The sequence below is a fragment of the Dermacentor albipictus genome, chromosome 3, assembly GCF_038994185.2.
Source record: "Dermacentor albipictus isolate Rhodes 1998 colony chromosome 3, USDA_Dalb.pri_finalv2, whole genome shotgun sequence".
NCBI classification, from domain to species: Eukaryota; Metazoa; Arthropoda; class Arachnida; order Ixodida; family Ixodidae; genus Dermacentor; species Dermacentor albipictus.
In genome coordinates, this window is record NC_091823.1 from 123725774 (window position 1) to 123742463 (window position 16690).

The window sequence follows — 16690 nt, forward strand, 5'->3', positions numbered from 1 at the left end:
GTAATCACTCGCATCACCTTAGTTAAAGATAGATGTGAAATGGGGCGGCAAGGAGCAAACGCTTGCAACTTTCTTCCCTGATCCCTAATTTAAATTTAATCTATTCTACCGGCATGCGTACACAAGGCTATTGACACGCTCTCCTGTGGCGTACAATACTGTTGGATTAGAAACTGATGGCGTCGCCTGCACGGGCACGGCCGCGCTAGAAGCACTCTTGGCACGTAGTCTTCTGGGTAAAAAAAGTCAATTTCGCCATAGGATTGACACACTGCTAATTCTCTCTCTTACCGATTTCTAAGCATGGGTGCTGGAATAAGTATCATGGCGCCGAAAAAAAAAATGATAACGTGGAAACACATGCGGACAGGACGGGTGCCCGTCCTGTCGCTGTATATTTGTTTGTTTTAGCTTTAAAAATAATTTCTTCCTGCGCCCTAATACTTACTCCTGTATGTCTGACAAATTAGCTATAGGAAAAACTCTGATAGGACCATATTGTGACTGAATTCTGAAGTCACTAAAGTAAAAATTAACCAAATCACAGGGCGTAAAATTTTGGCCGTAGTTTTTTTTTCTTCTTTTATTTACCGTGATGCTCGAGTAACACTCCTAGTGTGCGCATCCACTAGGACATCTGGCCGCGTTCACGTGTGGTTCCGGTGCATCTTTATAGTAAGTTATAAGTAGTTATATAGCTTATTATTATAAATATTATATTGCATTATAGAAGATTAATATAGTTTTTTATTGTGTGAAGCAGAGATATAGAACGATATATATGTGCTTTTATTTCGCTCTGACCACTACCTGGGAAAAAAAACCTGACAGCTAGAGAAAGACAGAAATACTATTTGAGTGGCCACGTGGTTATGCCATGACTAAAAGAAGTAGTCGACAACGCAGCCCTTGCTCAAGTTTGCTGGGCTCTTTTAGGCGTGCAGACGGAAGAACGTAGAAGCAGTCCCAAGCTTAGTCAAGTTTTTGGCCACGAGGCAGCGGTGTGCATAGGCTCAGCGGAATGAAAAAGGAAAGAAAAGACAGGCAGCCATAACAAGTAAGCCATATGCACAATGTTTGCTTATACGGCTAATGGAATCGCGTCTCTTGCCCGTAATTCTCTGAAACCGATCGGCTCTCTTTTTTTTTGCGTCATCGAATACTTTCTGCCTGCATCAAACCATGCTGCAAAGTCACTCACATACATGCATAAATTAGCTGACGAGCCCCACTGTCGCGCTAGTGCCGTCTTTCAGCCTCGCCTTGGAAGGCCAGGAGCACGGGATAAATTATTGATTGCACAACAGTGCCACCTACTGAATTGCTAAACGACCGAGCAGAGACAGCACGTACCCCGAGAAATACCGGTTGTTTCAGCAACGACTGTCTCCACGTAATAAACCGGGGGGATTCCGGATAGAATAGTGCTTATTGGCCAATATATTTAGCAATAGCGGGCATTTTATAAGCTTTGCGGTAATCGCCAGCGTAGAATGGCAGTCAATACACGCGGGAAGACGAGTGGGAATAACAGAAAACTCCTGAAGTGAAAAAAATGCAAGGAACGTAAGCGGCACTTGGCGAGCGAACAGAAAAAGAAAAGAAGAAAATCGTAAAAACGCCTGCGCGGAACCGGCGCGTGAGATAAGAAAAGCTGACTGCCTTGTAAGGCAGGGAGGACGAAATGCACGAAACATTTCCAGTACTTGCAGTGTTAAGGAACGCAAGAGAGCGAGGGCTAGGGTAGAGTGGTAGCAGTGCTAGCTCAAGTTATGGAGAGCAGTGACTTAGCCAAGGCGCGTATTTACAATTGCTAGTAGCTACAGCGGAGCATGGCACTTGCGGAGACGCGGGACGTTTGCGCGCATGCGCCAGTAAAAACGGGTGCGAGGGAGGAAATGTGGGGACTTTTGCTCCTTGAATATAGGACTCTGCCTAAGCACTACGGAGGAGTTTCTTAGCTCGTGTTGTATGCGTTTGTCCCTCGGCGGGCAGTCAGATGCCGCGGGGATTAACTAACTGAAACAACATGCCATTATATCGCATTATTGGCGGCGTTTCCAGGACACCAAAGCTGCAACGGGGACATGAAAGCTAGAACCCGGACTGGTCCGTGGGTATAGGGCTCGCTGAGGCCTGCGTGTGCTAGGGCGCACACGTTCGGCTGTCCGCCACAGCGGACAGCCGATCACACCCTGGAACGCTTCGGCCTCCGCGACACAACCCACGGGCCGCCTTGCTTGATACCCCCGCTAACCCTTGGGTGCCCTGGTGATACTGCGCCGCCTGCTTTATTATAACCTCAGGTGCTCTCCTGAGGCCTCCGTTTGCCGATTACATGTGCGCTCCTGGAGCAGTACTTATGAAAAATGCAATCTATCGTCGCGACGGAAAAAGCGACCCGTGACATATGCAACGCCAGTAAGAACCTTGCCCCTTCATACACAGGGATCACCAAATGGGGCGGCCGTGCTCACTGCCTCACCGCGCGGCCAGCGAGCGGCGGAGCATAAACGAACTCGACAGCACCCCGCAATGCCGGCATGTCCAGGCGACAAACGCATACAACATGGGCTAAGAAACCTCTTCCGTAGGGCCTAGACAGAGTCACATGATCAAGGCGCTAAGGCAGGGGGCGGACACTCCGTATACATCCCATTGGCCGTTTTCGAGCAGACGCTCTTTCGACGCTAGCGCCAAGGTCCCCTTCAGTTTCGGCCCTAACCAATGGGCGACGCATTAAGCAAAATGGCGGCGCACATGATTGTTTACGTTGCCATGGCAACAGCAACAGCAGCCGCGCGGCGCCTCCTCTCCCAAACGTTTTTCTTTCCTTTTTGTTTTTATTATGCCGACCCGCTCCACTCCCTTTCTCTCTTTCCCCCATGCCGCGCGCGCCGATCACTTTTTTTTGTTTTTACCCGTAAGCGGCACGTTTTTTCTTCTTTTTTATAGCGCGCTTGTTACCGCGCGCCACGCGCCAGCTCGCAAGCAATGCGCGCGCTACGCGGCGCATTGGCATTGCTTGCGAGCTGGCGCGTGGTGCGCCGTGGGCTATGCGTTGGCACGCACGCAGTCTTGCCCATACTTATATTATACCAGCATATGCCGGGACATAAAAAAAATTCCACTTCCAACACAACAGATGTTTAGTCTCGCTTTATTGACTTCGTTTCCGAAAAGAGATTTTTCTTACAACGTGGTGTGATACACGCTCAAAAAATGAGCAAAAGTGAGAGGTGCATGACATATACAAGAGTACTAAAGACAAAAGTTCACAGATGGTGAAATAACAAAAGAAAGCGTGCAGTGAAAGCGCTAGAAAACGCGAAGGCCATTTCATGTACGCACATATAAAAACAAGATTTTTATATAACGTCCTCAAGACCTAAATGTAGACGAGCTCCTGATATGTGCACTAAGATATTGCACATAATTGGACGGCGTGTGTGACATAGTCATGACAACTATAAAAAGGGAAAACTCACTAGTAATGGCAAAAACAATGACCCGCAAAACACCTGAAAGATAGAATAAAATGCTAACATTGTTTGATTCAGAGCCATACCAAAAGAAAGCTTACTTATAAATCTGCACGAAAGTATATGAAATGCTTGACATGTTCATTACTACTGAACAAATTGGAAAAAAACATGGCAAAAAAAATAACATCGTACTAAAATCTGAAACACACATTATCACATTATTTCGCACTTGGCCACAACTTGAGTAACGGTGGCAAAGGAAACAGAAGATAGTCGGCTTTTGCAGCAGCACATAGAAAACATTCGCAGAAAGGCTTATTCCTCAATCAAAGACCAGGTAAAACAAGCCAACACGACTCTTCTTTCTACCCGAATGCAATGCTTAGCAGTAAAATTACGTCACTTAAGGCACTAAGTCGTACCTACTGGGCTGTCCCTTGTATAATAAACATGAACTGCAAAAATCTGCATGTAGGACACTTGCAATGCTCATGCTTTCCAGAGGAAAAAAAAGCGTATCATGCCTACACATGAAGGTTGTTCGCGCGGTTTTCTCATCGGGGATTACTGAGATAGTACACAAACACTAACAGTAATTTTTCAGCTGTTAGTTGGTTTGTAGAACGTGATACACAGAAAAAGCACTGAGGACGGTATGGAAAGCTGGGCAAGTTACTGAAGTTGCAGAATGAGACTTGGCACAGAAAAACACAAGTCACAGACCAGGTGACAATGAGGAGGAACATCTATTTGTCAGCTTTCTCTACCGGGAAGAGGCAAGTGTAGCACAATCAAGGCGCAACGACGTCCGGAGCCTCATGGAGTACACAAATGGACAGGGCTGTGTTCGTGTACATGCGCCTTCTGATGCCCTTGGGTCTGAGCGCTCACCTGTTGTCTTTGGGCACCCGGAACAACCTTGCAGGGCTTGTTTTTGAGGTATTTGTGCACCATTGCACGATGCACGAGCGGTACGAGTCGTGAAACGGGTGAAACATCGCGGAGCACAAGCACACAGCTACCGAGGAACACTGAACTGACGAAACTAGCCACGTCGGTCAACGCACAGCAGCGCACGCATCTCGATGACAGTAGATAACAAAAATAAAGCGTTACGTAGCGGACTAAGGAGCAGCCGGGCCAACGGGGATGGCACGGCGGCCCGGCGCATAGACAGTCGAAGGTGAGGGAGTTGAGAGTGTATTACGAGAGAGGGCGTAGGGAGAGGAGTCGAGCGGGGGGAAGGGCTTGGCCACCTGGATCGGCGCGCGTGCGCGCGATGATCTACGAGGCCATGCAAGGGAAACGGATTTTTGCGTCGCCCATTACAGAGATGGCGCCAATTTCCTGTGCCATCGGAACCGAGGAGTGTCCACCCCCTGGCTAAGGCCCCAAGATTTTCTCTCTCGCACCCGCTCTTACTCGCGCCTGCGCAGAAACTTCGAGCGCCGCGAGAAACGCCACGCCCGACTGTACTTACTAGCAATTGTAAATATGCAGCCAGGATATACTATCAGGAGATGGGCAGTACTCCATTCCTACTAGGCGTACGTTTGTCAGTTTGCGCGCGTGTGTGCGTGCATAAAAAGGTTAACACATGAATGAAGACGACACAGTGTTTCAATTTCTGTAAGACTGACGAGCTGATATTCGTGGCACCACGTCGGGATGTAAACATCGCTATAATAGTACTCTGCGCTAATATGGGCGACGATTTGCTGAATTTATGGTGATGTAATGACGGTCGACCGTATAACGCTTGTGAGTCGCGGGTCACACTTAGCCTAGAAAATGGTGCGCACTCAAAACGTGTTCTTGATGCGTAGCATCATAGTTCAGTTGAACTCGCTGCATTGAACTAAATGAATTCTCCGCATTAATGCAGAGAATCGTCCTGTCAGCCTTCTGTCTCACGTGATCCTGTCGGCGAGCGAACGTTAACATGTTTACTTTCATTGCATCCAAATCGCAAGTAAAACAGGCGAAAAAAATGATAGCGTGGAAATACTTTTTTCATCGTTGTGCTTCGTCTGTGATCTAATCGGCGCTCCACCTACGTCAGTCATCACTAGGATCGACAGGGTGCTGGCAGTGGATGATAAGAAAAGAATAGAATAGGGAAAAATAATCGTTGCATTATAGTGGCCTAGATTGCTCGCTGTTGTGATCGATGCTTTATAATTCGCAATAAAGATCCATGAGCTTAAATTTGATGACGAGGATCCACGTACAAGAGAGCAAACTAAGTGCTGTTTACTCGTTAACAATCGGTCCTCGTCTTCGCTGTTGGACTGATTAATGTCACTAGCACGGAAACAGACGAGACGTATTCGACAGGGCTCTTTGTGTAGCACGATCTTTCTAATACGCTAACATCGTCGTTCCTGAAATTCAGCGCATTGGTAAGCAGGTTTACGTGGACGACAACGCGTTCGTTTCCTTCTCTACTGAAATTCAATGACCACACGGGGTCTTGAAAGCTCACTCATTTGCAAGACCATGAGGAAGAGCTAGCCAGCTGGCCCCTTGCCGTCAACGTGCTCTATACGGCATTCCTCAGACTGTCGACAAGGTACACGATCACGTTGTATGCTGCGGTTACTGAATTCGTCTCTATTGGCCCATCGTCCGTGTAGGCAAACAGAGGTGTCATGTGAAAGGCAATCGAAAGGGTAGGCACGGAGACACGACTACGAACAACAGGCCTCAATTTCCATGCTTCTGCCTTTTGCAGGCTTACCTGGATTTCTTGTGGTGCCGCATGCGTCGTGTGCACCAGAGTGTGCACACAACGCGTGTGCACATTTTAAATGTTTTTTTAATGTGCATCCACTCCACAGTACGCAAGCGTTCCTATATTTCACCCCCATCTCAATGCACTCGCCATGGCCAGGATCAAACCCATGACGTCAGCAGAACAATGCTTCTCGCACATTTCTTTGCATGCAGCATAAAATAACATACAAACTTTCCTACTTCATATTTATACTTTTTTGCGCAAACAAACAGGGACGAAGAATAGGGGCAACACAAGGACGAGCGCTTTCTAACAACTGGTTTTATTTTTGAAGAACTACTTACTTCAGTACCCACAGAACTGCGCGATCTAGTGGAACAGAGCACGCCTACAGCGCATAAGATACCCGCTGATCTGCGCGATCAAGTCAAAAGAGCAAAGTCAATATTACATATAACACTTGTGATAAAGTAAGTAGTTCTTCAAAAATAAAACCAGTTGTTAGAAAGCGCTCGTCCTTGTGTTGCCCCTATTCTTCGTCCCTGTTTGTTTGCGCAAAAAAGTATAAATATGAATATGTTCCAACTAGGCCGACTCGCAGTTATGCTTTCCTACTTCCCATTCTCAGGGAACATAGAGCATCACCCTCACCTTCCAAGTGGCTCCTCCCATCACACATCAAATGCGCACCAAGACAGAAAGAAAATACCAATGTCGTGGTGCAGAAAAATCCTAAAATGCTCGATTTTCAATGACCCAATAATGGCATTGCTTACTCATGGACAACTGCAGCGTGCGTCATTTGTTTGTGACCTACCATGCGATTGCCAATGCATTGTGGCTCCATGATCCACCAGATCATGGAGCCACAATGCCTTTGGCACATTTTTAAATGTTTGCATCAAGGATATATTTGTTGCGCATAGAAGAAAGTTGAGGTTTCATAGTGTAATTAGCCCAATTACAGCTACACGCGCATAAAAAATTGTGCCAGGACTACTTAAACTACGCAATGTTTAAATGAGATTGGCTAGTCCTTGCGATTTTACGCATTTCGTATGACTGCAGGTCATTCACTACAGTTATGCCAACTTTTTTTTTCTTTTTAGACATGCTATGTTTGCCCCGCTTTTATACAGTGATCATAGATAGCCACACGACGCCATGTTGGTAGAATTATTCAGAAGTAAATTTTAGTAAAATGCCGTCGCTTCATGTTGAGGTGCACATGCATGGCATTGTAAATGGGAGCCAGAAGCAGCAGCATTTTAAGGTTTTGTGTCGCACTATGCAAAGTCCAATTATTGCGCCCCTCTCCACTCTCGCTGGTAAAACTTGCTGGTGAAGCATTGCGAGGGGACTTTCGAGGTACGCTGCGCTCTTCCCGAAGTGGCATACGAGGCGGCCATCTATTTTGCCTACAGGACGAAAAGTCCCTGGCCAGGAGTGCATCAAACATACGGAAATAGCTGTGGATTGCGCTACTGAACTTCTAGAGATCGGTAGTTTTGCCCTCGGGTTGCAGAACATGGCAACGCTTTAGCAAGCAGTGTGGTGAAAGCTGTTTCAGGGCTCTACCAAGGCATAGCCAGCACTGCATGCACATACTATGCACATGCATGAGGTTTTAACAATACTTACAATAAATTGTATTTGGGCAGCTTCACTCTGTTTTTAACACTGATAGATTTTAAAATCCGTGAGAAACTGTCAGTCTCTTCTGTTTGATATGTTCATGCACAAAAAGTGTGTGTGCATGAAAGGGATTAAGACTCTATTATCAAGCCAAAATGCTTCCTGGCATGATAAAGTGAAGCCTTGTGCATGTCAGTCTGTAGTCATTCACTGCACTTTCGAAAGCGCAATCAAAACAGAGCACAGGAAAACACAAAAGCAATAGTGAAGTAATTTATTTGAAACAAACGCAGCTTTATTTTACAGAATGACCTCATTTCCAAAAAACCTGCAACATGCTTTGCACATAATACAGCCAACTTACTTTAATTGGACAGCTGTTAACGTGTCCTGCCTTTATATGTGCAAATGTTTCAAGTCTCAAAGTGTGCCCCTACTTTGTAACTTCCTTTAATTTGAACAATGGATGATTTGAACAGATGCTACATTTAGCACCATTGCCACATTAATAAAGGAAAACTACATATTAAAATGAAAACTCCTTATTGAACAGAAAATAATTCTTAGATAGGCACATTGTGACCCTCCTGCAATTTTAATGCACAGGTGGCCTTGCTATGTTTCGTCACTACCTCGTGCATGATTTCTTTGCGATTGTTCCTTGTTTTGCTTTTTTGAAGAGCCTTATAAACTCCCTGCCTTCACCAAATAAAGCCAGTCGGAAGTCTGCACTTTGCATGTGCGCGTCTATGTTTCTGTTCACGTCCTGTCTTCCTCGCGCAGTTTAAAACTTTGCTGAAGCTATGAACTGATTAGCCCAACATGCCTTACTTCAGTATACAGCTGAGCTTGTTGGTACAGATACACGATGCCAGATCAAGTGACCATCGTGTGTGTCTGCTCTTGTTCTCATGATGTATCTCAGCCTTGAGTGCATGTGCTGCTTGAATACTGCCTACTATATTTTAGCTACTGGTATAATTTCCATCTTCAACTTAAAGCCAAACAGGGTACCTCATACTACATTCTGAGCATTGCTGCAGTGTGGCACGATTTCTGTCTAATGCACTAGCCTCTACCACCATATGCCTGAGAAATTAAGAAAGAAAATTATGTAGATCCCGATTCCCAAACACTGGCGATTTATGCTAGAGGAACCATTCTGCAGGGAAATAGCTATGTAGCATTGGTTCGTGCTCGTGTGGCGAGTATTTGCATGTATGACAACCTTTGCAAGGAAAGTACGCAGGCAAAGGCATGGTTGTAATATGAGGGTTTCTTTGCTTCTTCCCATCTACTTTGTGGTGGCTGCTGTTTTGCCGAGTGGGAAACCTGGCTAATGCGGTACGCGCAAATGGGTAAGGGCCTTTTCTTGGCCCATCTCCTAGAATGGGTATATGTCACTGGGCACAAGAAATATACAACCGCGATATGTAGTATTAAGATAAGTGTCATACTTCTCTGTGCATACACCCCTTGCCAACGTTCTTCACTCAACAAGCACATCACCTTCATCCTCACTGCATGGACAACAGCTACGGGCGATGAGGTGGCTTCCCTACATAACATGCTTGTGACATCTGCTACTGCTAGCTTGCCAAGGCAAATACGCTTTCCATCATTTGGATTGCAACAATGCATTAGGTATACATGTTTCATAGATTCTGATTGACAACTTTACATAGATTTTAACATGTACGTTGGATCTACATCATTCCTTTTTGTACTCCAGTGAAGAAATATTACAGCCTAAAGGTAGTACAATGTTACACAGTGCCCATGTCGTGCTAGCTGCTACAGTGAGGGGACTTGGAAATGTGAGCGAAGCCCAAAGGGGGTGCAGTCTAACAAAGCACCTCAAATTCCTGCCACAAAGGAAGGAAGGGAAAGATTGACATGTTCTCACTTTGATAAGCAACTTGTATATGCACACATGCTCCGACACATATTATGTGCCGTAATACCCATGTCACTATCTCATACACCTATCTATGCATTGGCGAGCGTGAGGTATGTGCACGACAGTGGCCAAATGCTTAGAGCGTCGGGTTATGCTGGGAGACAGGTTCGGGCTCACTGTCAGACATATTTTTGTTTTCAGTGCGGAAGACCGAAACTACCCTGGACAAAAATTGCCTACTGCAAAGTGCTTGGTATAAAGAAATAATTTTTTCCATTAAAAATGCCCAAATCTAGCACATGCAATATTTAGTAATTGTGCATTCCCGCACACCTGAAATGCTTTGTGGTGCAGCACATTGCAACTGCGGTGGCTTTGTCACAAGGTTTACGTGTATAACAGTAAAGAGCATTGCAGCAACGGCGCCTTTTTCACACAACCAAGGTATATTGCCGTGCAGCATATACAACAGCTGTAGCTCCAACATAAAGCGAATGCGCATAATGCTGCAGCACGATGGAGGATGTTTTTAACAGACACAGCTTAGAGGCTGCTTGCATGAAATTCAATTATTTTATGCGCAGCTTAAGTGGTTGTGAATGGCGACCATAATGTTTTTTTTTAATTTTCAGACTGCAGAGTGCCGATTTCTACATTACACTAGGGCAAATAAGTATCTTTTTATTGTCAACGCCTTTTAAACGGTGCTGTTTTATCGTGACCACACTATATTAGAGAAACTATGAAAAATTAATGCAATACAACTGAATAACTCAACTCAGTAAGCTTTATTTTAGGATCACGGAAAATTATGCCAAGAAGCTTGGAGAACTGTATCCTACTGAGTGCACATAAAAAGCACTTCCAAATGGTGGGCTCAAAATTCTCAAAATTCAGTCACAGGATGCATTCTTAGTTTTCCCAAAAATATGGGTCATGACCCTGAGACAGCCTACATAAGATTCAGCTTGCAGTTGTGAAGTGGCTTTGGAAGTTCACAAAAAGATGTGAAATTATTTTGAAGTTCAGGCTATAGTTTGTACCTGCACTTGTGCCTGTTCATAACACAAGTGCGGCTGTGTAGCATACTTGCGATAAAAACAGTTCCGCAAGAGAAAGGCACTCCTTTTTGTGCAACTTCCGTGACTGTCTATTAGGCCTGATAGACAGTCACGAGAGCACAAAAAGGGTCCGAGACTCTGAAGACCAAGGACCTCATGTTTAGCATTAAGCTAGTTTGGTCACAAGGAACAGTTATTCCTACTCACACATACCTATTTGGTTTTTTCATTTAGTTTCAGGTCCATCTAAATCACTGCTGTCATGATAGCTGCCAAATAATATGGCGGCATCAATTTTTGTATTAATCATTAGAAGATTGAAATCTGAAAGCTTGCTGTGGAGTGAAAGGCCAGAAGGACAAGGAAAGGGACGGGAGGCATCATGTTTTAACAGTAGGGGGTTGCAGTGTAACGGAAATTGGCAAGCACAAATTGAGCGACGAGGCCAATGGACACAGGAAAAGCACATTTAGTTGAAAAACAGCAGTCTGTAAGAAAGAGAGGGAACATTAATTCTTTGTGATGCTTGGTCTGTATCACTGTTTTATATACCATCGGTGATCATGAACATGCCGGAGGCGAATAATATGCTGCACCTAATTTTGTATTGCCTGTGCAATTATGTTACTAAAACCATTTGTGAAAAAGCATGTCAACAATAATTCAGAATTCAGCACCCCGTGTGTCCTAAAGCATAACACATCATAGCCACAAGAACGTTCAGTCATCGTTAGATGTAACTTGAACTATGAGGACACATGTCTAGCAGCTCAACTTTGGAAGAAAGGTGCACTGAGCTTACAGATTTAAGGCAACCCAACCAGTAATCTCGAGCAGCGTCAAAAGAATAAGCGAAAAGGCACTAAATGTGCACATTACAGGGTTGCAATACCCAATGCATCATTTATGTTATGCATTGTTTGATACCTCAAAATTGTGATTTATACATGAGAAACACAGGTGCCTATAGTCGTGTTTTTTCTATGCTCGAGCGAGTTTTAAGTTGTGAATAGCTTAGCAAACTAATTACTACTTAATTACGTAGCGACAAAGACAAGGGCAGACAAAGGATGTGAAACATGACGGTTGTTGGTGCTCGTGCTCACTCTGCTTAGCCATAGACCAAGCCCCTTTGGTGAATCTTTATTCCTGGCATAAATCACGCTTAGAGCTAAATTCGTGCTCACATTTGATGGGTGTGCTGGTTGTACTTTTCAACCTGTAACTTTCTATGCGGACTCTACCTCCAGCCTTGGCTATCCCTGATGAAAAAGGAAAGCAAGATGCTACATCACCCCAGGTGTCACGTCTTATGGCGTGTCCAGGCAACGAGACTGCACTGCATTCAGCGGCACTGACAACCATGATGTGGAGGGCTGGCTTGCCCCCTATGTACAACGCATGACACATCAGCTGAATAAGGACAAAGAAATGTCCCACACATGTGCATGGCACTAAACTGGACGCACTACCAGCTGTATGCAATAGATAATGAAGGACAATGAGCTTCACGTGACTCTCGAGCACCTACCTACAACTGGTTTTATGGGCACAGCATTGAAGCTGCGATTGAGCTAATGCCTAACATCACATGAAATACAAAGCACAACACCTCAACAAAGAGAAACCAAAACAATTGCACACCCGACTCCTCACCCAAGCAGACACAACACTTGCTTTATGTCGCATCTGATCTGAAACGGGCGAATCCCAAACTCTGTGTCGCATAAGATCTGAAAGCATTAGCTGCCACGAGAGAACCAGTGAGGCTAAACTAGCGAGCTATGGATGCATCTATAGCCTAATGGGTAAAGAATTATGCTGCACCCAGATTCACGACCCGCCATCAGGCACGTTGCCAAGTATTACGGAGGCTACCTAGCCAGATGTAGAAAGAAACCTGGAGATAGATCGTCATAATGCTTTGCATTAAGAGACAACGGAGCTGAAGCCACGTTTTCTGCCCCGTGCTTGCGATGCTCTACTAAATGAGATACAGCGGCAGTTGTACCAATGTCCATTTTCTTCGATAGCTGCGCATGTGTACTAAACACAGTCCTGGAAGTGCTAGGCAGCAGCAGTCACAATCATGATGGCAGATGCGAGCTATCCTTTGGAACACCCACATTACATAGCACATGATTTTAGAAGCAGGCAACTGGCCAATAAACACTCGTTTTCTACCGTGAGGCACCAAGGCTGCCAAAATCGAGACATTTGTATTTTATGAGCAAAAAAAATCGGGGGAATCACGGGGCTCAATTTTTGTTTATAACAAGCGTGTGATTGCAACATACAGCGAAGCAACAGTGACTGTATAGAAAAATTGGTTAGAGCTGAGAACAATCATTGGTAGCACACAATATGTATAATTCTCTCTCTACAATTTATTGTCTCAAGGCATCTGGAAGCAAATTTTCTGCATTCTTTTTGTACTATGTCGTTGCGACTGAAATTTTAAATGTGGGTAATACTTCGTGGCAACTTAGAACATTTAAATAGTAAACATTTAAATGGTTAAGCATCTCCGTACCTTAAATCTGCGGACAAGCTTGCCCACCTTTCTAGAACAGTAATTCTCTGGTGTCATGCATGACTCAAACCACTACTGATTAAATCCAAATTTAGAGGAGCAGTACCTGCATTAGAAGCACTAGCATACGCTTATAGCAAATGGACATACATACGAGGTTCCCAGACTGAGCAAACCAACAAACAGTACTTGTGTCTATTTGTCTTCAAAGAGGCAGAGACAGGCCAGGTCTCAATAAACGCAACAAATATATGGTGCATGGAGAGGAAATAAACAGAAACTCTAAAGACAGCAACACAGTGAAACAAATTAGACAAATTTGCCCATAGCCAGTGATCTGGGCCAAGGACAATTCACAATGTTACTGCCACAATTAGAAGCCAATGCTCCTCATGCAACAAGAAAAAAATGTTTTAGCTGTGAACAGCACGAGTGCATGGAGTTGCTTGATATTCTAAAAACAGCACGGACAACTATTAAAGCAGAAACACTTTGTGTCAGCTGCCTTCTTGCTGTTTTTCCAATATCGGTCATAGTTGCGAAGCCACGCACATGAACGAAAGCAACGAACGTGTATAGAAGCTAGGTGATCTGATTCATAAACTCATATACATGTTTAATTTTGAAAGTTCCCGTAAAACCGACAGCAGGAGTAAAGTGGGTTCGTTTGCCTGCTCGCTCACAACGTACACGCGTTAATATTTTACTCCACGGCTCACAAAAGAGCTGCTAAGAAGCTTTAAGTGAAAGAAATACGCTTTTGTTATCTCATTGCAACAAATGAAAGCCTCTGACCGCGGTCAGCGAAAGCAGTGCGAAAGGTAATTAAATCCAGCGATGTGTCGCATGGGTAAACAAGAGGCGCGTAGCATAGTCATCCTATAGATATGGAGAAAAAAAGACCTACGCACGAGATAAATATCACAGGACACTAGCTGTCTATTGTAGTAAGTGCGGGGGTTTGCTCGATTTAGAGCACATGCTTTGGCGCTGCTTGGCGTTGGCCGGTGATGGTTTTCGAGGTGAACAGTGGTGGCATCGGATGCTACACAGTGAAGTGCTGGCGGACCAACTCAGGGCTGTCCAGAGGGCCCGTGTGACGGCAGAGGGGCTCGGCCTCTCTGTACCGACGTGGGAGCGGCCCGCATCAGTCCCAGACTGATCCCTCAGGACCTAAATAAAGTTATTCATACCATACCATACTAGCTGAGTGCAGGTATTGCTTGCGCGTGGAAGGTGCCGCCGTTATTTTTACGTCGGTGTAACGCGTAGGAACTGCAGAAGTAATTGTTGCAGGAGCGCACAAATCAATTATCCTGCAGTCACTGCGACAACCGTTTCATGTTCCTTTGAATTTGGAAATCACACCGACCACAGCTGGAATGCGCAACCGGTTTTCACAAGCGTATCCAGCTTTTCTGTACACGAGCGTTTCGTTCGCGTGAGTGCCACCACTTTGCGTACTGACCTTAAACTTTTCAAACTTCCCGCGGTGCACATAATGACGTCAACAAAACAAAACAAAAATAAAATAAATAAAAGGCGTGCATTGAACTTCACCACAATGCTTGTCCCACCGGCGTTATCAGTGTTCTTGATAAAGCGTAGCCGCTCGTCGCCTGGAAATGACTTATCATCCTAAGAGCGTTTAGTCACGACGAGCGACGATTGATTCTGGGCTTTGGATACGGTTCTTTTTTCTCTTCCTTTATTTTCCTTTGTTTTCATACTATGGGGTAAACAAGCTAGGGTAATCGTCGGAAGCACCCCGTAGCAGCCTTTCTTCTGTCGGCACATATTCTTAACGTCCGAACATCGCACAGCGTCTACCAGAGACGCCGTCATGGACGGCTTTTGATTCTGACTGATCGATTTCGTTAATGTACCCCAAATTATTTCCCTAGGGACTTTGCTATCCGCGCTCATGGGTTACCGCAGCAGCAGCAAATCGAGATGTGCATAACTATTTAGATGGATACATGATAAGTTGGTTTTGCACCTTGAGGCAAAAGGCACGACACACGAATTGTACAAACTGTCTTTGTGTGGTCGTCCGTTAACATGCTATGGCCGAAGGTGCTCACAATATTCCGTCCCATTTACTGGCCACCGGGTCAGGTACACCTTTATGCATGACATATACAGTACTTCCAGTTCGTTGTGAAAGTACTGTTCTGTCATGGTTATCCCCATGCGTGAAGGAAGACCATTATTTAAGATTATTGTGCAGTAATATATGCGGGATTTGTCTGTTCTCCCTATTGTCTACCATGTTTCCATAATAAATAAAATCCTAATAACATAAACAAATCATATGGTGAATTACTGGCAGTCTTTTTGAAAGAAAGGAGCCGGATACCATAATATTTCTTAATTTTCTTTAATTTTTCTTTAAGCTGCACACCTCCACCCTGCCAGTTCAAACGTGGCTTCAGGAAAAAGGACTATATGTACCCTGAAATAGAAATTGTAGACTTTGCAATCAACCCGAGACAACAGAACGTTGTTTTATACTTTGTCGTGATGCATTTCTTTTTTAGGACATTCTACAAAGAACTATATAAAAAAAAACTTTCCTCTCGGCCACGGCTTCCAACTCTTCAGCGGGTGATACGCTTGGGTTTTTATAGATACCAGGTGAACTTGCACTACTGTGTTCCAAAAATTGCTTTTGGGAACAGTGTTACGCCATGTGCAGAGAGTAGAGATAGACATCAATCGAAAGCTTAGTCTCGGGACTAGATACGCTGCAGTGACTTTTACGATAGATGCCGTAGTTTTATCACAGGTGCCGTTTTTGTCTCGAAAATGGAGCTCAAATGTTCGTCGTTTCCATAGGCTTCCATTGCAGAATCTTTAACCGCTCTGGGAACAGAATGCTTGTATGCGGCAGCGTGATCACTGCGTTTGGCTCGTGTGGATTGTCTTCCAGAACATGCCTGTCACCTGCCTTTTTCAATAATCGACCTGCAGCTTTTGTTATTCGCGAAAAACCCGGCCGTTCCATTGAAAACGCGCTAGCCTCGGACCGGGGCCGTTTGGGGCGCTAATTGGTACATATCCAGAAAAGCTGGATATGGGGGTGTGAGCCATAGATGATGATAGTTTCCTATGTTATGGCACGAACAAATCTCGGGATCCTAGCCATAGAAAGCTGCAGGCATAGACAGCCATATACAGCTATATACATCCATATACAGCCATATACAGCCATGGCAAAGCCAACTTTCTCGCTAATGCTCTGTAGCGCTCGGACTAATGTAGGTATCTTGGAAAAAAATATACTGAGATTGACCGCTAAGACGACTTCATCATTACGAGGAGTTTCACTTACATGTC